The sequence below is a fragment of the Mesocricetus auratus genome, unplaced genomic scaffold (assembly GCF_017639785.1).
Source record: "Mesocricetus auratus isolate SY011 unplaced genomic scaffold, BCM_Maur_2.0 Super-Scaffold_100007, whole genome shotgun sequence".
Classification (NCBI taxonomy): domain Eukaryota; kingdom Metazoa; phylum Chordata; class Mammalia; order Rodentia; family Cricetidae; genus Mesocricetus; species Mesocricetus auratus.
The window spans coordinates 25,445,946-25,473,899 of NW_024429191.1; positions in this window are offsets into that span (position 1 = coordinate 25,445,946).

A 27,954-nucleotide genomic window follows, 5' to 3' on the forward strand; every position below is an offset into this window, starting at 1 on the left:
CCATCTGAGAGACACATATTGTGCTGCTGCTTTTTTTTGTCAACTTGATACAAGCTGGAGTCATCTAAGATGAATAACCTCAGTTGAGAAAAATGCCTTATCAGATTGCCTGTAAGGAAATCTATAGGATTATTATTATTATTATTATTATTATTATTATTATTATTATTGATTGCTGTAGGATGGCCAAGCTCATTGAGGGTGATGCTACCCTGAACAAGTGGTCCTGGGCTGTATTAAAAAAAAAAACAAGCTGAGCACATAGTCATGAGGAACAAGCTAGAAGGAGCACCCCTCCATGGTCCCCACTTCAGTTCTTGTCTCCAGGTTGTGCTCTGAGTTCTTGCCCTCACTGCCCACCATATAGACTATGAGGCAAAATAAACACTTTCTTCCACAAGTTGGTTTTGGTCAGTATTTTATCATAGTAATGGAAGCAAACTAAAACAATCATGTATCTAATCACAGCATATATACCAAGTAATGATAAACTCTGCAGCAAATAAGATGTGTGTGATGGCTAATCTTAATTGTCCACGTGACTGCATCTGGAATCAACTAAAACACAAGATGATGGGTAGTTCTGTGAAGGATTTTCTTGATTAGATCATCTAACAAAGAAAGACCCACCTTGAATGTGGGTAGCATCTTCTCATGGCAGCCTAGATAAAAGTACATGGAAGAAGGAAATGTTGCTTTTTGCCTGCTTGCCCTCACTCTTGCTGGCATGTTCATCTACTCTATTGCTGCAGCATATTCCACAGATATTAGAACCAACATCACTCCTATAAAGGAAAGCATTTAATTGGGTCTGGCTTATAGTTCAGAGGTTTAGTCCATTATCAGCCTGGTAGGAAGCATAGAACTGCACAGGCAGACACATAATGAACAGGTGGCTGAGAGTTCTACATATGGATCAACAGGCAGCAGGAAGAGAGAGTCCTTGAGCCTGGATTGAGCACTTTAAACCTCAAAACCCACCCCTAGTGACATATTTCCTCCAATAAGACTACAGCACCCAATAGCGCCACTCCCTGTGAGCCTATGGGGGGCATTTTCATTCAAACCGCCACAGGGTTCCAATGTAGAATTAAAACCAGCAGCTCTCCAGGAATCCTCCAGGCCTTCAATGCCTGATGGGGACAGCTGAGCCATCCAGCATCTTGAACCAAAAGATTACTAGATCCTCAACTGTTCCAGTGTGAGATCATGATTGATGGACTACCTAGACTACATCCTGTAAGTCAATCTAACAAATCTTTTTTTTTAGCTGAAAATAGATTTTTTCCATATAATATAATCTGATTATGGTTCCCCTCCCCCAACTTCTCATATTCATCCTCTTCACCTCCCCCCACCCACCCAAATTCACACTTTTTGCCATCCTTTATTAGAAAACAAACAGCATCTAAAAAAAAAAAGAACAGTGAAAAAATTAAGTGAAAAACCTTTTCTGAACAAATTCTTTTCAATAATTATTTATCAGTTTTTACTTTGTGTGCATGTGTTTTTCTTGCACCTATGTGTACAACATGTATGCAGTACCCACAGAAACCAGAAGAGGGCATTGGGTCCCGTGGATCTGAATTTGTAAATTAGCATCCAAACCTGGGTCCTTTGCAGGAGCAAGAAGTATTCTTAACAACTCAATCATCTTTGCAGTTCCCTAACAAATCGAGTGTGTGTGTGTCTGTGTGTGTGTCTGTGTGTGTGTCTGTGTGTGTGTGTGTGTGTCTGTGTCTGTGTCTGTGTCTGTGTATGTGTGTTCACTATATAAGTTCTGTTCCTTTAAAGAGTCTTAATTCAATATGCATCCCCAAAGAGCATATACAACCAGCTATGTCCTCTGCATGCCCTCAACATAAACACTTAACAATACCACACATATGTGTCACTTCTTTAGCCACAGCCACTCCATTCATAGTACACATATGGCCAGCCATGATATACAAACCTTAACATATATGGCTAACCTCATACATGTGCCAACTAAGAAACACCCGCCTAAGCATTAGACCTAGGAGGCAGTCAAATCAACCATCTTTCATGAGCAAAAAGCCTAGTAGTAAGGTCTGGAGGAGTAAATGTTCTTGACTTAAAAGAATCATTACCTGATCAGAAAGAAAATTCAGGGCAGAAACTAACAACCAAGAATTAATTTAGCATTTACTGTTGGCCTGAATAATTGCTAAGCACAGGAACAGACACTGTGAGGTCTTCACAGATAAATAAATAAAAGACACTGTGGTGCCTCCAGCAGTGTGAGAAAACAAAACTTGTCACACCTGCTGAGAGTACTATCTACTCTACTAACCCTGCTGAGAGGGTTTTCTACAGCAATCACTGCAGGGATTGTATCACGTGCAGACACTAACCTAGTCAAAGGTAACAAACACACACACACACAGTGATTATGTTCAATGACTAAACCCTGTGTGCATGCAAAACTCTGACCATTCCATACAACATAGATCATCTCCAACTAGTCAGTTCTCCCTTCAGGGTAGAGTCTTTCATAAGATCTACAGCTTGGGGCAATGTAGATTGTTTATTATTACACTTATTCATATAATTTGTGGTAGTGGGGTTGATGCATACATGTGTATGTCAGAGGATAACTTGCAAGTGATGGTCCTCACCTTCTACTGCCTGGATCTCAGGGATCATATTTAGGTCATCAGGCTTGGTGGCAAGAACATTTACATCCTCAGCAATCTTACATGATCCCCAACTCATTCTTTTTTTAATTCTCTTTTCCATAGATCCTATATCAAAAAGGCATTCCTACCTACTCAACTCTATCTCAGTGTCTGTTTCCTAGGAATGATGAAACTAAATCAAGTATCATCCATGTCACATATCGAAGAATATCAGAGAGGAAGTCTGAGGGATCTCCAGAAGTATAGACAAAGACTAGAATCAAGGGAAAGTTGCTTGAAGGAGGCAAGATAGGAAATGACCCTGGAGTTATAAACCTGAGATAGTTGAAGGACAATAGAGCCTATTTGCAGAGGAATGTTGGGCAAAGGTGAAAGGATAAGAAGTAGAAAGTACAATGAAGGGAAATTTGTGAACTATGTTGAGAAAATACATAGGAAGTAAGAATAAACCAGAATGTGAATGGAGATTGATTTTTCCTTTTTTAATTAATTTTTATTTAAATTAAAAACAATCTTATTTTAGAGATTGAATTTAAAAACAAGCAAGCAAATAAACAAAAAGTTTACTTTGTCTGATAAATGAATTGGTCTCGATATTTGGCACTACAAAACAATTCCAAGGTTTATGTCACCAAAATGTTAAAATTATAGGCATTGGAAAAGACATCATAAATATTTAGAATATGATTAAGTATGATCATAGTCAAAAGGCTGGCAATCACTAGTACAGTAGAGGCAGGGTTGAGTTTTTCAATGATAATACAAGGTATTCATTCATCCTCCTCCCATCTACCCCATCCACTCACCTATTCACCCATCCATCTACAAATCTATCCATCCATCCAATCCAACTCATCCATTCACTGTCCATCAACTCACCCATCATTTAGCCACCACCCATCTATTCACCCAGCCACTCATCCATCCACCCACTCATCTAATATTTATTAGACACACTCTGCAGACAAGCCACATTCCAAATAAACATCTTCATGGAACATAACTTATAATTATGAAAACAGATATTAAGCCAATAAAGCAATAAAGGAATAGAAATCATTTTTGTTTTGGATGTGATGGTGCTGTAAATCAGTATGGAAGACAAACACAGTAGACAATACAAACTGAGCTTCACTAGGGTAGAAAAACAGTGAAGGAAACCTTCTCTGAGAAAGTAAAATAATTAATGTTGAGACCGCTTATTAATGAGTTCTTACTGGGAAATCATCAGAGAACCCAAGAGAATAGGATCTGCCCTCTTTTGAAAACATGTCAGAACCAGGCACAGTGTATTGTACCTATAACTGAAAGAAAGCACTAGGGAAACCGAGGCAAGGAGATCCAAAATTCAAGGCCAGTCTCTACATGATAACAAGTTACAGGCCAGCCTGACTATTTGAGATCTTGTCTCAAAAAAATTAGAGAGAGACAGAGTTTAGCAGCAATTGGGAGTAAATACTATTCTTACAGAAGACCTGAGATCAGTTCCCAACACCCATATTGTGGTGGTCACAACTGTCTGTAACTGCACTTTTAGAGCACTAATGCCTTCTGGCCTCTACAGGTACTGCACTCATGTGCACAGAACACACACATACATACATACATACATACTCAAAAATAAAATCTTTTTAAAATTAGAGGTAGATATGAAAGAAAAGAAAGGAACAGAAAATGCAAGCTCATGTATTACTGTGATAGCTATCTTTGGCTGTCAGCTTGACTACTTGGCTATCAACGGGAGGGCACACCTGTAAAAAATTGTTTTGCTTAGTTTGAAGTAGGAAAATCCACCTCTAATGCAGATCATTTGAGCTGGGGAACCGCCCTCTAACCTCAGCTACCTCCTCTGCTGGAAGCCTATATAAAGACTTTGAAGAAGGAAGCTTTTGTTCTTTGCCTACTTGCTCTTGCCTTGCTAGCAAGTCCATTCCTTCGCTAGCATTAAAGCCAACTTCTTTGGGATTCCAGTGTATACTGAAGACCAGCTTAGACAACCAGCCTCGTCAAAAACTACTGAATTCTTGAACTTCCCATTTATAGCCAGCAATTGTTAGATTAGCTGGACCACAACCTGTAAGTTGTTCTAATAAATCCCTATTTTACATATAAAGATTCATTCTATAAGTTCTGTTACTCTAGAGAACCCTAAGTACTAAATTGAGTTTTGCCTTCTTCATAAATTTTCCATGGGAAAACACCCTCAAGGACAAAGAAAAAATAACTAATGACACCTGCTTCAATGCAATTTACAATAATGTAAATTATCGGTGGAAGACATATATACACATACTACATCCTTCTCCTTCTTCAAATAACAAATAGTGGCTTAAAGTAACTCATAAAATCAGGTCAACAAAGTTTCATAGTCTTCTTAAGTCCTAGGTGATGGTGGGATGAGGAGTCATCAAGATACTTCAAAACCAGTAGGAGGAGACAGAGTCATACTGCCATTTCTGAAGCTTGGCCACCCCAGCTATTTCTTTCTGCCTGCCTGTTATGAATAGCTGTGTTGATGAGCATCTGTCTCCAACATATTGAATTTTGAGGCATTTGAAGTTCTTGCTTTGTTCCATTTCAACAGTGTTTAAGAATATATAGCACGGACGCTACTTCTGAACTAATATCCTAGGGAATTTTGAAGAAAGAAAAGAGATCTTTGTTTGATTCATCATACCATTAAAAATAATATTTTGACTTTGTTTGAAAGTTCAAAACTTTAGTATTCATTTTTCAGTGGTTCAATTAATCAGTTCAGTTAAAGGCCTATAGTTGTCCTAACCCAGAAGAATCTACACAAAAGAGCATTGTGGTTGCTTAGGATTGAACCCAACTTCCTGGCTGCCACCAAGGCCTGGTTTTATGGGTACAAGGATAATAGGAAAGTGGTTCCAGTCTGAATATCTGAGAATCAGCATTTCTACTGACAGCAAAAGGAAATCAAACTACAAATGCTCATTTTTGCTAAAAATCAAAGAAAACTTTCTTAATGTTACTTTAAATACACACTAAGCACAACCAACATATAATAATGGTGAGACACCCTTAGAATCAAAGACAAGCAAAGATGCTACTGTAACTGTTGACACTGAACCTTGTTATGAAGGTCCTGACAATGCGATAGGAAAAGAAAGTGAAATTCTGAATACATATTGGAGAGCCAAGTATAGTGGTACAGTGTGCAACAGCAGCTACTTAGGAAACTAAACTAGGAGAACCAAGACTTTAAGCTCAAGTTAGGCAACATTCAGACAGACACAGGCAGGCAGGCAGGCAGGCAGACATAGGTTGATAAATACATAAATCATAGATAGATAGATAGATAGATAGATAGATAGATAGATAGATAGATAGATAGATAGATATGATGGTTAGACAAGACTACTATTAATTATTTTCCTTAAAAACCATTGAACTAATAAAGGATTCATGGATTGTTACAAGAAAAATATGAAAAATTAAGTTTTCTATATGCCCATTAAATCTATTTAGAAAACATTAAATTGTAGGAATATCTCATTGTTTAATACAAATGAAAAGGTAAAGACTGATTTAACAAGAGGTTGAGGAGATATCTCAGTCTATGAAGTTCTTGTCTTGTGAGCATGGGGATTTGTGTTTACCCTTCACAGCCCATATTAAAATAAAAGACCAGACATGGTAAACCACACTTATAATTCCAGTGTTGGTGAGGTGGGAACTGACAGATCCCTGGGGTTTCCTGGCTAGTCAGCCTGGTCAGTGACCTTCACATACGCACTCTCGCACGTGCGCGCACACACACACACTAAAAAATAAAAAATCAAGCAAAACTAATGGTAAGTGGCAGAGTTATAGTGATGAAAGCCAAGTCTATCTGATACCAGGAATGCACCCCCACACCACGTTTGCCCTGATGTTGGCAGCATTATAGTATCAGTTTGTTGTAATCATCAGCATGTTTTGCCTATACACCTGACAAAGGGAAACTGAGATTCAGGAAGCACATGATTTTGCATAAGAGAGCCCTATTATAAGATAGAAGAATTCAGGCTTTAACCCGAGGAGTGTAGACGGTTCAGTTCTATATTCCACATTTTCCCCACTCCCCTGAGATAATTACCACCATTGATGGGATGGAAACAATGCTAACCATCAAATAATACAAAATTCTCATTTTGCTTTGGAAAAAAATCATTGTACATCTTCAAATACCCAGTTTCGTTTTCCACTTTATTTCAAAGCTGCCACTGAAATGTGTTTGCATTATTTGTCTTCACCTCTAACCACATCCTGTGAACAAAGAGAATTAGCCCCAAACCAAATTGACATGCATTGTCAAGACAGCAGGACATTAAAAAATCTACCATAGCTAACCACACTAACATAAGCCAGGGTTTGACCTTGCATTCTTTGATGTACTTCAAGAAAAAGGCTATATAAATTCAAATTGCTCTCCTACCTAGGCATCTGATTCAACTTCACAGGGTCCTAGAATGAAGGTTCATTTTTATTTCCCATATTCATTTATTCACTTAATCCCTCAACTAACATTTGCAGAGTAGGGTCACCCAATTAGTCCCAAACCAACTCGTTTAGTCAATGATGGCATCTATTTTATTTCTCACAGACACAGCCACTTCTAGACACGAAAGGGACTTCTGTTGGAGAAGGAGCAGCCTTTCCTCAACGCCCCTACCCATATTCTCCTATAACCCCATTCACCAAATTAAGACAACAAATCTCCTAGTAATAGGAATATTGCCCCCTTATACTATATCTCTTAAGCTGGTTGCCATAACAACAGAAAGGAAGTTTAGTTTCATTTACCCAAAGGAGACTGTCTGGGGTATGTGAGAAAGAAAACTCCTTCTAGGATGGGAAGGGTGGCTCATACTTGTCCTGGAAGTACCCAGAGGCTGAAGCCCTAAGATTTTTTAGTTAGAGCTCTTAAATTAAACAAATAATCCAGGGAAGTCAAGAGAGGTGCCCAAAATGATCCAGTGAAGAAGACAAATGGATCCCTTGTTTTACTATTAGGACCTTCTCTCTGTCTTAGTTTTGTTTTAAGACAGACTCTCATGTACCCCCAGGCTAGCCTCAGAGTCATCATATAGTGCAGGATGACCATAAACTTGTGATCCTCCCACCATTATGTCCAGAACCCTGGAATTTCAGGTGTTCCCTACTATGCGGAGTTTATGTGCTGTCAGAGATCCAATCCAAGGCTTCATGCATAGACACACCCTCTGCCAGCTACATTACACCCCACACACAGGAGCTATTGGTTGTCTGCCTTTGTTTTACAATGCAGCCTATGGGAAGGCACACAAGCATCTTATTCCACAGTGGGGTGAGGGTCAGTTTACAGGCATGTTTTACTAATTAAGGCTTTACATGAAAGAGTGTCACCCTAAGATGTATTCTAGTTCCTAAGCACCAACAGCTCTTCCTGTCATGCACTGTCAAGATTGATTCAAGCCAGGGTTTACCTCTATATACAGAAATAATAAAAGGTAATTACCCAGAGTACTATAGAAGCACATTGGAAATGGGGAAGCGACCTTAGTTGGTGTGTAGATTTGGCACTCTGTAACTTTTAGTCTCTGTGGGAGAGTTTATTGTCCTCATTCAATCCTTCTGACTAGGCCAGTGTCATGAGAAAGACTCACTCTGATGCAAGTCTGCCCCTAACACCTCTTATTCCTACTGCTGTCCCCTCATAACAACAAGAAAGTAGGCTAGCCCTTCAGAGCTTCCCACACCTCTTTTAGTTTACACTCAATACTTCTCTTTATTTTTACACTTAACTCTCTGTATAGCCAATCATTTCCATTCATAGCACAAGTAGTGTGATGGCTACTCTCAGTTGTCAATCTGATGGGATCTTAAATCACCTAGGAGACAAGCCTCCGGTCTGCCAGTGAGGGATTATCTAGATTAATTGAGGGGCAAGACCCATTTTCACTGTAGGTGACACCTGTCCATTGGCTGGGACCCTGGGTGAATAAAAGAGAGAAAGCAAGCTGAGCTTCAGCAGCCTTGTCTCTCTGCTTCCTGAGGTGGCCCGAGACAAGCATCTGTCTCAAGCTCCTGCTGCTATGGCACACCTGACACAAAGACCTGTACCACTGAGATACCAGCCAAAATAAACCTTTCCAAAATAAGTCACTGTGGCCAGACGTATTGACAATGCACAACAGCAAGACAAGTAATTCAGATAGATACCAAATATCCTTCTGAAACAAATGCAGATGGCCCCTGTTTAGGACTCTTCCACGTCACCGTGAAACAAAAGCCATGCTATTCATTCAATAATAATCAGACTTCAAATGCTGAATTTCTCTTTTCACAGGCTAGCATGCGCATTACCACACTTCATTGCAGTACTCAGCAATGGTGGCAAGTCTGCACACGTGGTCAAAGGGACACAGCCGACACTCCACAGGCATCTGTCTGATTGGGCTGTGGTGTTTGGTCTGTTAAGTGTAGCATCTGCACTATTTTCGTTAACTTAAAATTTTTCAGGGTTTGTCAGGATACAGCCCCATTGTAAGCCAAAGAGCACCTGTATTCTAAAATTAACCAGGTTCAAAGGTAGACACTGAATGAAAGGTGGCTCCCAAGAGCCAGTGAGTAAAGACACGTGTTACCATGCCTGGGCTTCCACTTGTGACCCACACAGTGGAAGAAGAGAACTGACTGACTTCTGAAAGTCATCCTCTGGCCTCCACATAGGCACCACGGCATGTACACATGTGTGCATGCACACATCCATGAGTGATGCTTTTTAAACATGGCTCTTGAGTATGCACCCAATGCCTGAAGACAACTATGTTTATATAGTTTCCGCTGAAAAATATTAAATTATGACTGACGATTCTTAAACATATCCAAAACAGTCAAGTGAACACATTGGTGGGTAACTTCCACCCCCAAAGTGTAAAGTTCTGACCCAAAACTATATAAAGGCACATACCGAAGGGCTTACAGCTGATGGTGTGTATTACTTAACTACAAGGAGGAAGCAGCTAAGAGAACCAGCTCAGAGCAGAAGGCAAAGAAGTCTCATTTACATAGTAAAAGAATAGTTAAATGAATGTGGAAATAGTTGCAGCCCAAATTTCCTCCACAGAGGAAAATTCTTGTTCCTTCGAGAGACGGGATGCATTTCCATGTCTAGAGGCAAGAATGACTTTTGCCTTTCTGCCTATTATTCACAATGCCGGAGAGTAACGAAGCAGTTCAAGGGCAGTGAAAGTCTACAGTCAAACAACTTCGAAAGATATGCTCTGGATGGCACAAGGGTTCCCAGGGGGAGCACAGGTCCAAAGTAAGTTCTATCCCTAATCCTATTCCATCCCTAATCCTAAGCAAGGAGCATTGGGGGTGCCGAGTTTCAACTCTGCCGGTCTGTGAGCTTGGGCACCTAAGCTCCATGCCTCCCATTCAGAGGGCTCATTTATAAATGAGGGATAGGTTAAGATGATCCCTGGGGTAACTGAACAATAAAATTCTCAGATTCACAATGTTTGAGTCTCTAGGACTTCAACTACATTTTTTTAAAAAATGGCAGCTGGGCCATGGAGACACACACATTTAATCCCAGGGAGGCAGAGGCAGCTGGATCTCTTGAGTTCCAGACCAGCCTGGTCTACATAGTACTGCCAGGGCTACACAGAGAAGCCCTGTTTTGAAAACGGTGGGGGGCGTGGCATTTGAAAGTGTATGTCTCATCTCAGCCTGAAATTTGCCAGTTCACTAATCTTCCCCAACAAGAAGTTAGGAGTCGGCCTCCACTGATCCAGACTGGAAGTGTGGCCAAGGGGCCAGGAAACAATGAGCCCCGTTCATACACCACTGGTTTTGTTAGAAGAGGGTCTTCCTCTGTGATCATACTGTAATTAGGACTTTGCTAAAATCTAATAAATACTCTTAATTTATCATCACAATTATTGCTACCATTAATAACTGGAGGAGTCCCAGCATCCTCTGGCTCCCACCTCACTCTATTAACTTCCTTCTCCCTGGACCAGAGGCAGGTCCCACTCTGACTTAGAAAGCTACGATGCCACAGGAGACATTAGCATGGCTATTTTAAAAAGTAATTTGATATGAGAATTTCACAGATACACAGTTCAATTTCAATACCCCCTTCAGAGTTTTTCAGACCACCACTTTGAGAAAGCTGGATTAACCAAACCACATTAGGTTCGATCCATTCCTTCCTCCAGTGAGGAGAGAGTGGGAACCAGGCAGAGGTTCCTAGAAGTGACATCACACCAACAACTGAGTTTTTCTCTATCAACAACTCTGTGAGCATATTTGTGTGTGTGTGTGTGTGTGTGTGTGTGTGTGTGTGTGTGTATTCCTTCCTTCCAAAGCTGATTTTAAAAACAAAACTGTGGACATTGCTGATGGGTGGGCAGATATACCACTTAACTTCAAGCATTCACATTTTTGCACCTCAATGCCCTGGTGTGTTAAATCACAGTAGCCAGAGGCCCAGCAGAGCTCAGTGTCAACCATTGCTACAGCTGCTACAACTGCCATGGCCCTGCCCAACTGCACTTGGTACTGGAAACCAGAAATAATCACAAGTATGAATTCCTAGCTTTATCCATTCAACAGGCATCTCTCCTTTACCCAGCTGTATTATTTCCTGTTATAAAAACTATGAATGATACAAGCGTATTAACATTTATACCCCCAGTTAGAAAGAATACACTTCAAAGTAACAGGAATATTTCTAAAGCCTGGGGTCAGAAGAGAGGATTTTACCTCATATTTATGTCACTGGTCACTGGCTTGTTGTCCTTTAACTAAGTACCTGTCAGTTATGCTATTCTTAAGTTTCTATTTTGGGAAAAGAAACAGAAGGGCAAATCACACAAGTGCACGACAAACAACTAGCAGAGGTGCACACAGAAGAGGAGGAAGAGGAGGAAAAGTGAGAATGAGGGAGGGGAGGAAAAGGAGAAGGGAGAGGGGAAGAAGAGGTGGAGGGAGAGGAGGGAAAGGAAGAGGACAAAGAGGAGGAGGGAGAGAAGGGGAGGAGAGAGAGGAGGGAGGGGGAGAGAAGGGAGACCAGGGAAAGGAGGAGGGAGAGGAGGGAAAGGAGGAGGGAGAGGAGAGAGAGGAGGGAGGGGAAGCGGAGGGAGACCAGGGAAAGGAGGAGGGAGAAGAGGAAAGGGAGGAGGGAGAAGAGGGAAAGGAGGAGGGAGAGGAGGGGAGGAGGAGGGAGACCAGGGAAAGGAGGAGGGAGAGGAGGGAAAGGAGGAGGGAGAGGAGAGAGAGGAGGGAGGGGAAGCGGAGGGAGACCAGGGAAAGGGGGAGGGAGAGGAGGGGTAGAGAGAGAGGAGGGAGGGGGAGAGAAGGGAGAGGAGGGAAAGGAGGAGGGAGAGGAGAGAGGAGGAAGGGGAAGAGGAGGGAGACCAGGGAAAGGAGGAGGGAGAGGAGGAAAAGGAGGAGGAAGAAGAGGGAAAGGAGGAGGGAGAAGAGGGAAAGGAGGGGTGAGAGGAGGGAAAGGAGGGGTGAGAGGAGGGAAAGGAGGGGTGAGAGGAGGGAAAGGAGGGAGAGTCAATGCCCTTCCTTATCAGTTCTCACGCTTTGCACTTCTTTGTGGTAATTCATGGATAAAGTTAGAAAAGGATCCTGGATCCAAGTGGGCTCTGTAGGGTTAGAGTCCTCAAAGTCTGGAAGGTCCTGGAGACTTCCAAGTATCTCACTGATGTTGTGGAGGTTTCTCTGAAGAATATGCTTGCATGAAATAGCTGTATCCAAGAGAGAGCATTGTAAACCTCCGGAGAGATTCTGAGAAATAGCAGACACACAGACCAGTTAGAAATGTACCACCACTGAGATGATCCATATGCCTTTGGCTAAATGTCAGCCAAGGTCTTGTAACCACAATGCAGTTAGTCCCCACAGCCCTCAGAGCAGAGCCTCCTCTCCCTCCTCCCCCTTCTGTGTATGCTTCTGAGACTTATTTATCCTGAACTCAAGCATCTCGGATTTCCATTTCTTTTCTCAAAATAGAAAGTTAAGATTAATATCATTGACAGGTATATGGCTAAATAGTACATATTTAGAGTTCGTTTGGGTCAAGGTATTCCAGACAATAAAACTTCTAGCAACCTCAAAAACAAAACAGAACACTATACAGTCATCATTTACTCACTTTCCCAGCACACACTGGCGGGGCATTGGTTGAATGTCAGATAAACAGCACTAATATGGTTCTCTCTAAATTCAAGAATCTAGAAAGATTGGGGGGAGCAAGTACACATGTAATTGGGTGATGGTGAGTATATGGGAGAGACAAAGCAATGTAACAGAGCATCTAAGCAGCAACTGCACTTTGAAGGATGCTTAGGGCAGTTTTCTGTAGAGGCGAAACAGGAGACAATCCAAGCACACTGAGAGATGGAGGGAGGAATACCACTTGTGGGAGCTCTCACACCGCACTCTTTCTCTGATGAAGGGCAGCTTACAAAGACAGGAAGAAAGCAAAGTCCACAAAAAGAATGCACCTATTACAGGGACAAAGGAAGGGATGACTAAGACCAGTCACAAACGAAGAAGAGATTTGGGCAAAGAACAGCAAGTAACATACAAAAAGACACACACACACACACACACACACACACACACACACACACACACACACTGTGTTACACTTTACAACAGTCAGAATCCTCTCTGTTGCAAAAGATGCACATGTGGCTCAAAGTACCTGACATGGCCAGGATTTGGTTTATCCCTTAAGATTCACGTCATGAGAGAGCAGTGGTCCTCAGTAAAAAATGTGGAGAGAGTGGGACCTTTAGGGATCCAAGGGAGAGGTCCTTAGGTCATCCGAGGATGCTCTTTGTAGAGATTAGGGTATTTTCACTGACTCCAGAGTTAGTTCTCACAAGAGACCTGTCAGAACAATGTCCAGACTGCTTGGCTCCCTGCATGGACGTGTGGCCTGCCTTTCTATCTCATCTGTCATGTACCACTACCATGAGAATGCAGCCTTTCCCAGAGCCAAACTGATGCTACTCTGCTCCACTGAGTCTCCAGAACCATGAATCAATTAAATCTATTCTGCCTCTATCATTAGCTTGCCTCTCCTGTTTTGTTTTTAGAAGAAAAGGAACTACCATGCTATCTTAGGCAATAGGAAACTTCATTGGTGATGCAAGTGAGGACCCAGAAACAGTGCACAGTTTTGTTTTGGAAGCACCGGGGCTCATCTGTTTCCTTTCTACTCTCAGCTGGATTCCTCCTCACGAGATGGAGGTACACTTAATGGTCAATAGAGAAATCACTGCTGTAGGAGCATAGAAATAGACACGGGTGTTCATTGCTGCACGTGAGCAACATCTAGTCCTTCCAGGCTTTCTATTCCCCCTTGATCCATAAATACCTTCCTGGCTTTGTTCACTTGAGTTCTTCCCCTGTAGCCCTTTGAGACCACTGCTTTGGGTTTCCTGATAGAAGAGAGAGGAACGGTGGATGGACAAAGGGCTCAAAGACTGGAACTGGAGATGGTTCTTTCCTGGGAACTTTATAAAACTGTAGAGAAAAAGCTGCAGTAGACAGGGGTTTGTATGATGGGATAATGAGTGTTTTGAAAGCATTCTGACATTTGCAGCCCTCTATGAACATTTACTTCTTCAATGCATGCTACCAGAGAAACTAGATAGCCCACACATAAAAATAAGCAAGCATGAATTCAGATACCACCTTTCACCACATACAAAAAATACCCAATATAGCTTAAAGATTTGAATATGAGACTTAGAAATGAAAATGACCTACATGAAAGGAAAAGCACAGAGACATCAGACTTGGCTGTGGTTGTGTAAATGTGACATCAAAAGTGCGGGCAGAAAAGCAGAGATCAACATATGGGGCCTACGCAAACCAAAGAGACACCTGCCCAGCAGAGGGAGGAATCCATAAGATGAATTTGCAAGCCACTAAGCTAATAAGAAACTAATATTCAAAATGTATAAGGAACCCACACTACACAACAGCAAAAAAAAATGAAAACTTATTTTAAAGCCCGTCAATTTTAAAAGGGACCAAAAGGCTGGAGAAATGGCTCAGCAGTTAAAAACACTGGCTGCTCTTGTAAAGGACCCATGCTTGGCTCCCAGCAACCACGTGGTAGCTCACAACTGACAGGATATATATTGGCAAAACACACCCATACACATAAAATAAATACATCTTTTTAAAGGGAAAAAGTACCTGAGCATAAATGTTTCCAAAGATGTGTAAATGGCCTAGAAATCAGCAAATGCACATGGAAAGCGGAGAGTCAAGTGTCCTGTTAAGACAATTACGAGTTTTTAAAAGATTAATATTAGTAAGGATACGAAGAAAGAGGGACACTGAGCACTGTGGTTGGGGTGCAACAGATCAAACTCTCAAAGAAAGTAGCATGGATGATTCCTCAAATAATTGAAAATAGCTACACCCTAGAATCCAGCAAATCTGCTTCTTAGTTTCATAAACAAAGCCAATCAAGACTCAGAGATGTCTGCATTCCCATGACTATTACAGCCCTATTCACAATGGCCCTGATAGAAAAACAATTGAAATAGTTGAGAGCTGAAATGACGAGTTATGGTATATAGCATACACAATATGTGATATGTATAGCATATATATTTGGCCATAAAAAAAAGAAATTTAGCACGTATAACATTAAGAATAAATCTGACGAATATGCTAAGTAAATCAAATCAGATATAAAAAATGACTGCTATATGACTGAAGGGACCAAGGCCAGTTGTTTGCCAAGACCTATTACCCCACCTATGCTAACTCATATCTAGCTTCAACCAGACCCTCAGGAAGTACATCCAGTCTGGTAGCCCATCAGGGTCCTACCCGGCCACAAGCCGGAACTGTTCTTGCTATTATCAGTCAGACAGACCACTGACACCACAACCACAGTTGCTGACCAGATGTCATGAGCCAATCACAAAATGATTCCTGTATCAGAGTAAGGGTCTGTACCCAATCACTTCAAAGAACACTGGAACACCACAGCTAGAATTCCCCTAAAGCTTAAAGGGGGCTACCTTACCCTCCCCAGGGGTTGAAGCCATTTTTAGGTAGGCCCCAGCATGCCACTCTTTTCTTGAAATAAAGCTGCTTTCTGCAATTGTGTATTGTGTGTCTTCTAGTCATTTGGAGTGATCTAAGGACCCTACAATGACCTCATCATACATGGAATCCAGAGAAGTCAAATACACAGAAATGGAGAAAACTTGAGTATTTGTCTAGGAGAGTGGGAAAGAGAAGGAATGGGGAGATGGTGATGAAAGGAGACAGAGTTACAAGTGTTTAATATTGGTAAGGTCTCTAATTTGTTACACAGCGTAGTGCCTGTAGCTGACCGTAATTTAAAATGCTGCTATTAGCACAGATTTTATGTTAAATTTTCTTGCCACAAAAACTAATTGGGGGAGGGGCAGTGGTGGGAGATGAGAAAGGGCACATTGGAAGATGACTGGATGTAACGCCTTTATAGTGATGGTTTCATGGGGGCATAGTTACACACAACTCATCGAGTTATGAAAAACAAATGTGTTCATCTTTAGGAAAGCAAGTTGGGTTCGGCACTTTTAAAGATGCTTGGAGAATTAGACAAAGAACTTGAGCATTTTAATTGCCATTTTTATTTTTAAACTAAGTTCTTTGGTTATAGCACAGCTCTGAAACTGGTCTACATTGACTCTGGCTTCAAATGGATTCCATATTCCACCCTATCACCAGACACACAGCAAAGGCTTAACAATCTGACTTCTTCCATTCCTTGGGGACAAGAACATCATGGATTGCTCCAGATCTGGCCTTGTCTATACAGGTCATAAAGAAGGGGGCTTGGATTTTTGGAAAGCCCCTATTTAAAGGTTGTTGACCTCTGGTTTACAGTGCAGTTCAAACTATGCCTTGGGCTGCAAATGCTGATTTTTAAACAGCCAGCGGTTACACTGGTGAGTAGGAAACACATCTGCACAGGCTGTTCTGGACCTCATTGACTGAATCTTTAGCATTTTCCTGGACATCCCTTTAACACCTGTATATAGACACATAGCACTTACCTGGCAAAGTCATTGCAGAATTTGGACTAGGCACATATAGGAGCTTATTATATGTCATCTGTGGAGGTCTGGAGGAGAATGGCCCCCATAAGTACATATACATTGAATGCTTGCTCTGCAGTTGGTAGAACTGTTTTGGGAAGGATTGGAAGATGTGACCTCATTGGAGGAGGTATGATACTGGAGGTGGACTTTGAGGTTTCAAAAGGTCACACAATTCCCAGTTAGCTCTTTCTGTCTCTCTGCCTCATGCCTTGCAGGTCAGGATAGAAGCTCTCAGATACTGCTCCAGCACCATGCCTGTTTGTCTGCTGCCCTGATTCCCACTATGATGGTAATGGACTAACCCTCTAAAACTATAAGCAAGCCTCCAATTAAATGCTATCCCTTATAAATTGCCTGGGTTGTGGTGGGGTTTTTTCATGATAAAGGATACCACCCTATGACACCATCTAGTCCTTATTCCCTCACATAACCTTAAGACATGTCCCAAGACAAGAAAGACCACCCTGCTGCTGCTGTAACGATAAGTCACTGGAAAACAAAGGCTACTGGTTCAGTCCTAAAACTGGGAAAATAAGGGAGAAAACTCAAAGTTGAATAGGTAGTTGGGTGACTATAATCAAAAGATATTGTATGAAATCCTCAAAGAATAAAAATATTAAAATAAATAGATACATAAAGCTTTCTGGACTCCAACAACTTATCACAGAGGTGTTTGTACATCCGTGCTTACTAAATTCACAATTGCTCAGCTATGGAACCACCTAAGAATTCATCAGCAGGGGAATGGGTAGAGAAAAGGAGGTATACATGGATATACACTGGGATTCTTCTCAGCGTTGAGAAGGAGTGAAGCTACATCATTAGGCACAACTGGAGGCATCCATGTTAAATAAATCAATCCATTCGACAATCAAACCACAAAAGCAAATACCCTGCGTTTTCTTCTATATGTGCTTTTTAGATGTTTATAGAGCTATAAAACATGTGTGTATATGATATAATGTCAGAAACAAACTAAGGAAATGAAGGAGACAAACGGGGAGAGGTGAGGTAGGAAAAAAAGGTCAGAGATCTAGACAGGGATCTGCTCATAGAAACATTTTTAAATAATAAACAAGAAAAGAACCTAAAACATAAATCTTAAAGGAGCCAGAGAGATTTCTTAGTGGTTAAGACCACTATCTGGTCTTCCCAGAGAAACTAAGTTCTATTCCCAGCACCCACATGGCAGCTCACAACCCTCCGAGATTCCAGTCCTAAGGGACCTTATACCCTCTCTTTTAGCCCCTGAAAGTACTACACGCATGTATGTACACAGACACAAATACAGGCAGAACACACTTCCAGGTAAAGTAAAAATAAAGTCTAAACAAAAAAAACTTTTAAAAAACAATCTTTAGAGCAATGGCAACCTTCCTAAAGATGTTATTATTGTCTGTTGAGTGATGTTAAGTGCCTGGCAGACCCAAGTGAAGACACCAGACACAGCTCTGCAGCAGTGAACTGGCCAGTCAGAAGATGACTGATGACCTCGGAGCTTCATGTAGACGTAGGCCCAGAGAAAGATGAAGACAGTGGAGGAATATGAGAAAGAATGACTACATCTTATTGCAAAGTATCCCTTTCCCAAAAATAACCAAGATGAATGACTTTAACTGTGACACAGGACAAAGAATTTCAGTGTAACTGAGTTGACCATGGAAAAAAAATTCAGCCAGCACAGCAAATCACTGTGGGGAAAATCAAAAGGGAAGCAGTCCAGAACGAGGGCCCTAGAGATAAAAATCACATCTCAGAGATATTCTGGTGGACAAAAAAAAATAAAACTTTTTTCTCCTCAAGAATATCAGGCAATAATTTATGGTAGGAAAAAGGCCATTAGGAACCAAACGACCTTCCCTTACCATAGCAAAGCACATATTTAACACAGGCTCGTTATACCTCATTTCTATCAGTTCTAACCAGCACTCCACTGGCTGCCAAGGTTGAGCCCCAAGAGTATTATCTGTGAAGCTAGCCCATTCTTCTCAAGGTTATAAATGTCCTGCCCACAAAAGGGGTTAAGAAATGAAAACAGACACCCCCCATCCAGGAACTCCTTTCCAGACTTATGAATGGCAAGCATTCATTGCTTGAGTTTCTGAGATGCTCAGCCTGCCTGCCAATCATTCTTGAAGAGGAATTCACAAAGAACACTGGAAGTGTTTGACAACTGCAAGATCATGATCAGAAAACTGAATGACCAGGGGCTGGAGAGACAACTCAGTGGTTGAAGATCAGGTCCTGCTCTTCAGAGGATAAAAGTTGGGTTCTTAGCAGCCACATCATGCAGCTCACAGTTGACTGTCATTCCAGCTCCAGGGGATCAAGCACTCTCTTATGGCCTCTGAGGGTACTACATGCATGTACCCAAACTCTGACTCATATACATACACATAATTAAGAATAAATCTTTTTGGAAAGAAAACTTAATAATCATCTGGGAGGAAATGTGTGATGTTCGGCATCTGAGCCATTCCAGGAACCAAAAGCATTTCAGATGAGTTGAAGACCGAATGGTAAATTATGAAACCATTGATTAGGCTCCTAGGGGGAATTTAGGGAACAATGACAGATCTCTCCAAGAGAGGAAAATTCTGTGTGCACTGAAAAACTCAATAGAGTTCAAAATGAAGTAGAGATGCATCGGACCAAAAAATTCTCCATGAAAGAAAATTCCAGAAAAAAATAACCAAAGAGAAATAGCAAGCTAAAGGAAAATCAAGTTGTAATGAATATTCTAGACAAAATCTACTTTGTTCATATGCAAACACCTGTTATAAATCAATGAGAAAAATTCAACTACAAAAGAAAAATTTGTCAAGGGCATGAACAGATACCTCATAAGTAGCTAAAATGACTTATAGGAAAGCTGTACTTGATCTCCTTAGAAGGGAAAAAGACACTGAAAACCACATAGAAACTTAAATTTTTACTTGTTGGACTGACAAGATTAAAAGAAAACCCTGTATATCATCTTTAATTAAAGCAGAAAGAGATTTGCATAGTTTATTAATGGGGATTTGGGTTGGTTTAACCTCTGAGGAAAGCCAGTTGGCATGACTTAGCAAAGTTAACTCGATAACTAAAGTTCTAGTGGTCTATGACAAAATATACCTACATGTGTGTACAATAACTAGAAGTTATTGTACCACTTGCTGCAGCACAAAACTATAATGACCTGAATATCCACCAGCAGAGATTTGGTCCAAAATATTATGATAAATTCTGTGATAGAATATAGTGTGAAGTTTCTAATGTCAAGGATGTTTCTACATGTGACTGGGCAGCTAAAACTCAAAACACATGTATGGATCCTCCTTGTTTGTGCAGCGGTACATGCATAGTATGTGATCATGGGTTCACAGAATATCCCTGGCAGGAAATTGGATAAGCTGCAATTGTGATTGTCTCTGAGGGGAAAACGTACCTGGGAATTGAGAAAGGAAGAAATAGGAATGTTTACTTTATCACATATTCATCTATTTATCTTGTGTGTATATGGGAGCATAACTAGAGGACAGTTTGCAAGAGTAGGTCCTCTCCTATCATGTGGGTCCTGAGGATGAAACTCCAGCAGTCAGGCTTGACAGCAAGCAACTTGAGTATACTGAGCCATCTCAGTCCCTAAAATTTCAGCAGAGGATAAAACTCACATACAGAAGAGGCACTGGACAGAGCCACAGTGCCTTTGAATGGAGCCAAATTCCTTCCTGGGTAAGAGTCATTGCAGGGAGATAGGATGAGGGCTAGTGAGGGCCACCAGCATCACAAAAATCAAAGAAATGCCTACTGGCTGTTTGAAGAAAACTAATGGAGAAAAAGGGAAGTGAACAGAGCCGAGACCCTGGAGGTATGGGAAGCCATCTGCAGTGCTAAATTTAAAGTCCAACGGGATCCCAAAAAAAATCTCCCTAGTAGATCCTGAACCACCTTCTAAAATCACACTTAGGAACTATTCTTTGTTTAGGGTCTGAGCCCATCCCCAAGGCCCTATTTTTTTTCCTGTAAACTTTGCACATTTTCTCAAGTGCCTGAGAGATTCAAGAACATATTTAAATTGTGTTTTCATACTACTTTAAAAAGAAAAATGAATTCTAGCAACTATAAGACTAAATGTCCTTCGTGACAGCAATCTACAATGCAAAGTATCCTTAAGGAAGAGAGGCTTGCCTCCCTTGCAACTGAGAGAAATGTATTCCTTTCAAAATGGTCCATGCATGACATGATCTAATAAAGCCATACCTTCAAGCATTTGTCTTTTCAAAAAGTAGGATAAAATGTGAACAGTGCCTTCATCTCCCAGCAATGTTTCAGCCCTGATAACACCCACATATGACCATGGGAAGCAGATTTTTAGCTATCCATCTAACAGATGTGTGTATTTTGGAAGGAGCCAGGAGCATCACCATGAAGCTGAGGTGCACCCACTAGGACACATTGGACCAGCCCAACCAGTACATCCTGACTGCCACAGTACTTAGCAGCATCCCAATAGCTCAGGATGCAGGCTAACCTGACTCCTGCCCATCTCTTTATAAACTCTTCCCCCTCACCTTCTCCTGAACCCACACAGTATGTGACATCACTTATGTCAGAAACTCAATTACCATAAACTGAACTGCTCATTATTCATCAACCAGTATTTTCCCGGTCTGTTCAAACAGCACATTGGACTCCTGTGGGTAAACCATAGAAAAACGCTGACACATAATAACCCCAGCATGATCATATTCTACAAAGGCACTGGTACACAGATTAATAAAAATGGGTTAATTAAATTTAAGAGCTAGCTAGTAATAAGCCTGAGTCATCAGCCAACCATTTGTAACTAACATAAAGCCTCTGAGTGGTTACTCAGGAACTAGTGGTTGGGAGAGAAACCTTGTTTACAGTAATATTTCATTATGCCACTCTAAATGCCATGTGGTTTGTTTATTTGTGTATATGTGCTTGCACAGGTACAAAGGTCAGAGGACAACTTGTTGAAGTTGGTGCTCTGGCATGTTGCTCCTCGGATGTCTGCTGGCATCTCTCCGACTCCGCCTTTCTTCTCCTATATCTCTGCTTGGATTTCCCACCTGGCTCTATCCTGACTTGCCATAGGACAAAGCAGCTTTATATATCAACCAATGAGAGCAACACATATTCACAGCATACAGAAAGACATGCCACATCATTTTACACTACTTTGAATATGAATTTCCTGTGTACCCAGTGTATCTATACTGTAGATGCTACACACCTGAGCATCACTTAATAACTACATAAGTTATCAAAAAGACTGCCTGCAGTAACATGACCCCAATCAAGAGAGTAGTGATGCTGGCAATGTACCAACACAAAGGAGGAGTTGTAGAGTTCTTCCTTTCCTTGAGAAAGTTGAAGTACCACAAAATGTTTTGAGAGAAAGAGATCACATTCACACACTTTCTAGTATAAATTATTGTCAGAGTTATTTTGTTTTCATTGTTTTCAACCCCTGATTCTGCCTTATTTATAATTAAAGATTACCTTAGGTATCTGAGTATAGGAAAAACAGGAGTGCACAAGCACACACAGTTCAGTACTATCCAGTTTCAAACATCCCCTGGGAATGTATCCCCAACAGACAGAGGTTCTCCCTGCAAGCTCTAGTCTGCCATGCTCCATGATGATATGGGAGTCTTTTTATATCACATGTTTTTTCTTAAAATTATTCTTTAAAACTCAGCTTTTTGTGAGTCTATGTATATGCTCATGTGTGTGTGTGAGTCTATGTATATGCTCATGTGTGGGGGGGGCCACGGGTTGTTGTTAGACATCTCTCTTGTTGCTCTCCACCTCATTTTTTTGAGACGGGGTCTCTCTGAACCTGGACCAGACTTCTTCTTGTATCTACCTTCCAAGTCTGGGAGTACAATCCCTCACCACCATGGCAATTTTTTTAACCTGAGTTCTGCAGTATTAAACTGAGGTCTTCATACTTTCAACAATGTTGTATCAACCAAGTCATCTCCCAAGCTCTTTCTCCTTTATTTTTGACATTTGTATATTTATTTATCAGGGGTGGAAGCACCATGATGAACATGCAGGAGTCAGAGGACTACTTGCAGAAGTCCATTCTCTCCTTCCTCCATGTGAGTTCTAAGGGCCAAACTCACTTCTCTGGGTTTGGTGGTGGGAACCTTCACCCACTGACTCATCATGTTAGCCCACTCTTTTTTTCTTCTATTAATTTATTTTTTACATTTCAACCCCAGTTCCCCCTCCCTCCTTTGCTCCCACTGCCTCCACTCCCCGCTCCTCCCATCTGCTCCATGGAGAGGGTTAGACCTCCCATAGGAAGTCATCTAGGTCTATCCCATCATCTCATTGAGGCAAGCCTGCTCTTTTCATAAGATTATATTTTAAAATTAATTCTGAAAAGCTTAGTTCCTTAAACTATGAGTTGTGATCCTATTGCAAGTCACAAAAATGATGGAAGCAGGGCTGGTGAGATATATCTCAGTGGGTAGAGGCACTTGCTGGGAACCCTGACAGCCTGGGTTTGATGCCTGGACTCATAAGATGGACAGAGAGAATATATTTGTTCCAATTGTTCTCTGTCTTTCAGACAGGTGCCCCTGGTGCCAACACACACCATACACAAAAAAGGTAGTTTAAATCTTTAATCGGTATAAAGGTTCTGAACTCTGTGACAAAAAAATAAAACTTAACTTAAAATCAAATGTGTTATGCATTCTGTATGTTTCCCCACAGTGTGTTTCCATGTTGTGTCATGAGACATCACAGCTCTCCTGGCTTTAAACACACAGCATACACCCTCATCACACAAGGCCAATGAAATCTGCCTAGGATCCAGATTTGAAATTATGGGATGTTATAAATTGCTGTGCTTTACTATGTAAATATTTTCCTGGGCTTATAGAAAAAATAATGGTTTATTACAGAAAACAAAGATGTAATATTTTCCTACTAGCATTCCTTATCACATAAGTATCAAATTAGTATATCTTTGGATTGGGTTGTGTCTGACTGTTCAATTTGTAAAGTAGTTGTTTGAGCTTGTGGTTGTTTGATGAGAATGTCCCCCCAAAAGCTTGTATGTTTGAATATTTGGCTTTCATTTGATGGCCCTATTGGGGAGGTTTAGGAGAAATGGCTTTGTGGGATGAAGTTCATCACTGGGGGTCGGCTTTGAGAGTTTAAAGACCCATGCCACTTTCAGTTCATTCTATTTTACACTTCTAGTACAAGATGTGAGCACTGAGCAACTGGCCCCAGCCACCTGTTGTCTCCACCCTGCTATTATGGACTCAAATCCTCTGAAACCATAAGTCCAAGGAAACTCTGCCTTCTATAAATTGCCTGGAACATGGTGTATCATTTGCCACAGCCAACAACTGGGGTTGGCATTAAGCAGAATTTCCATCTATTTCTGCCATTTTGTACTGAGTATTAATGCAAAGGAACATTTTGGCACTGGTGATTATAGAATCAAAATATCAATCAGCTCTTTAAAAAGTATTGAAAGTGCTCTAGGTTGTGTAGTACCAAAATTCAGCCAAGATTTAATTTACTATGGTTCGGTTGTTAAGTGTGTATTGCTATTGCAGAGGACTTGAGTTCAGTTCCCAGCACCTACATCAGGCTGCTCACAATATCTGTGACTGTAGCTCCTAAAAATCCAGTGTCTCTGAACTCTATGGGATTGCACTCACAGTGTACAAACACACACACACACATACACACACTTAAAAATTAATAAAATCATGAATGATAAAAAGGCCTATTTATCTCATTGGCATTCAAATTTGCCTTTGTCTTTGACAGTAAAATTCCCTGTATGGTAAATAATTGCTTTACGACAAATTTCTTCATGATTTCTCATCAGTCAATGTTTGATTCATAGACCTATTTCTTATTCCCAGAGTTCTATTAAAATGTCTTGAGCAAAAAGGGACTGCAAGTTGATCAAGGTAGGGAAGCATCCTGAAGCATCAGTTACTAGACCTTGGTGTTGGTCTAGTAACTTCATGCCTTGCCTTTCTACTATTCATCCAAGCTGGAAATTCAGAGTTACTTTGTGGCAGGTGGGCATCTGATGCCGATTTGCTAATGAATGAATTCAACTACTTCCCTAGACATCGCCTCAGCTGCATACTGCTGTATCTATTTTGCTCATTAAAACCATACTCCCATCTCCTAAATAGCACCCAGCACAGAGTGGGCATTGATGAATACTTAATAGTAAATGAACCTGTGTCAAAACTCTGTACTGCCGCCCTGTGAAAAGCATCCAGTTTCCTAGCCTCACTTGTCTTATTGTGGTAAGAACCATGACCACAAGAAACAAGGAGTTGATTTCAGCTTACGGATCTCGTCCACTGCAGAAACGTTAGGGCAGAAGGTCAAGACAGGAACATGAAGACACGAACATGAAGACAGCCACTGAAACAGAGACCACAGAGGAACATTGACTACTGGCCTTCTCTCCATGGCTTGCTCAGCTTGGTTTACTATACAGCCCAAGACTGGTACCACCACCCTGGGGTGAGCTGGGCCCTCCCATGTCAATCATTAATCAAGAAAATGTGCTAGAGGCTTGCCCACAGTCAATCTAACTAAAACCTCTTTGTGTCAAGTTAACACAATACAAAAACAAAGTAGCAAAAACCACCAGGCTATCCATGATGCCCACAACTATCTCTAACATCTGCTTTCTGGGCTGGAAAGATGGATCATCATTTAAAAGTGCATCCTCACCTCCCCCCCCCATACACACACACCTCACCGCCTGTGGCACGTGGGAGAGCTGTCGTACCCCCTCACCTAGATGTAGAGCTGACCCCGCTAACAGGGATGAGGGTGAGCAGGCCCTGAGAATGTGAGCTTGGGAGATTTGGTCCTGCCCCTCATCTGCTATATGGTGGTGTGAACAGGGGGGAGATGTCAACCCTCACCCCTCACCACTGGGGATGGTGGGAAAGCTGGCCCTGAGGTCAGGAGAATGGGTGAGCTAGCCCAGCATCTCACCATCAGCAGCACCCAGGAAAGCAGGCCCTGCACCTCACCTGGGCTCCATAGTAGTGGTGAGCCTGCCCTGATGTTGTGAGAGTGGGAGAGCTGGTCTTGTCCCCCTGTCTGCCACATGGCACCATGTGCTCTCCTGAACAACACAGTAGATCTGGCCCCATTGATGGGGGCATGGAGGAGCTGGCCCCGAGAATGTAAGTGTGGGAGACAGAGCCCTGCTGTGGTGTGGGCAAGAGAAAGAAGCCCCCACCATGCCTCTCAAAGTCTAGGGTAGGTAACTCTAGTTCCTAGGGATCGAACACCACTGGTTTCTGCAAGAACCTATACTGACATATGTATACATACATATACACCCCCCCTCTCTCCTTAATTAAAAGTAAAATATTTTTAAATCTACCTTCCATTAATAGTCCCCCCCACCCCAAACCGGAACAATGAACCCAAAACAGAGTAAAATTACTTCCAAGAAAATCAACTGCTCCCCAGTTGCTCATTGGCTATAGATGCTGCTGTTCCTCTCCCATTTGAGTTCTTTTCAGACAGCTATTTCAGGTGACACCATTATCATCGGTGAAATTCAATAAAGCGACCTGCTTCCCCCCACCCCACCTTTATTTTCTACGATCCATCTTCCAGCGGGAGACCATTACCCAGTCAAACAATGTTCAATTTCATCTGCATTATCGCTTCAAGAGAACGCACAGAGGGCTCACACAAATGGGTGTGTAGTAAATTTAGTCTGTTAATAGGTTCATTCTTTATTAGGTATTTATTTCGGGAGGCAAAGTCCTAATTAGATCAAGAGGAGAAGCTAAAAAGCTGTGGAAACCCACAGAGATTCCAGAATTGAATGGATTTGGTGCCGATCTCAGGTTTTCTTTTTATTTTCTTTCTTCACTTGACTGGAGAAGTGCACGCAGAAATTTCCAGCCCCTCAGATGAGAGTTAGAGGTAAAAACCTAAGGACCATTCTGGTGAGGAAGTAGCATTTGTCTCTCTTCTAAGGCAGTTATCTTGGGCCTGGAATCCAGGGGAAAGTAGCTCCCAGAGCCAAGGGTGAGCACAATTTACTGCAGCAGAGGAATCTAACAAAGGCGGTGGTCTAGATGTTTGGCCTGAAGGCACAATTCAATTTTCAGCTGTTTCAAAGCTATTATGTCAAAGGCTGTTTGCATAAACATAATATTGTTGCCTGGGTAATATCAACCAGGCAAGAGAGGAAACATCTGCCCTCTACTGCCCAAAGTACAAACAGCAGCCTGACTCCTTCACCATGGCAAACTGCTGATGTATATAAATAAATATAAATATATATGGAGCCCGCAAATGGCGGGACATCTCCAGAACTTTCTGGTTTTTTTCTTCTAGCTTTCAAACCGGAAGTGATTATTTGGTTTTGTTTCAGTACGTTGAGGATGTGAGGAGTTGATTGATGGTGTGGGAATCTGTAAGAAAGCTATTTCCCTTCTGAGAGTTTGTAAAAACATTTCCCTCACGCTCTCATCTACCCACCCACACATGCACATATATATTTTTTATCATCACACTGATATTTAATATGTTTTTTTACCATAGGAAGGAGAAGTAAGTAGTGACTCACAGGGGGGAAAAATCAATACATTTCAGAATGGGCTAAAAATGTTACCATAAAAAAAAAGTTTAATGTTTATGAGGGCCAGAGTAGAGCAGGATATCTTCTCAGTTTCACACAGAAATGTACACATTTCCTCAGGCTTCTCCTCTCTTTTCTGGTGAGTGGGGGAAGGGAACCTTGGCTAAGCATTGTAGTCAACATTTTACACTCTGAGAAAACCATGTGTAACTCTTGGATGTTCTTCCTGAACACAGATGGGTTTTGGTGAGAAATGACGGAGGCCACTCTGGGCAAGAGTTTTTAGAGTGGGCCCCAGACCAAGAGGAAGGTCAAGTGTCGACAGGTGGAAGAGGTGTTGACAGAACACCAACACAAGGCCAGCACGTCAGATCAGCCCAGAAACAGACGTGAAAGAGAAGACCACGTATCCAATGACGCTGATCCCAGTTGCCAAGAACCAATCCCCAGGTGGACTTGAAGCTAATGTTCTATAGCCAGAGGTGTGGCTAAAAGCTTTATTCCAAAATGTCCAGACATGGTTCATTACTGG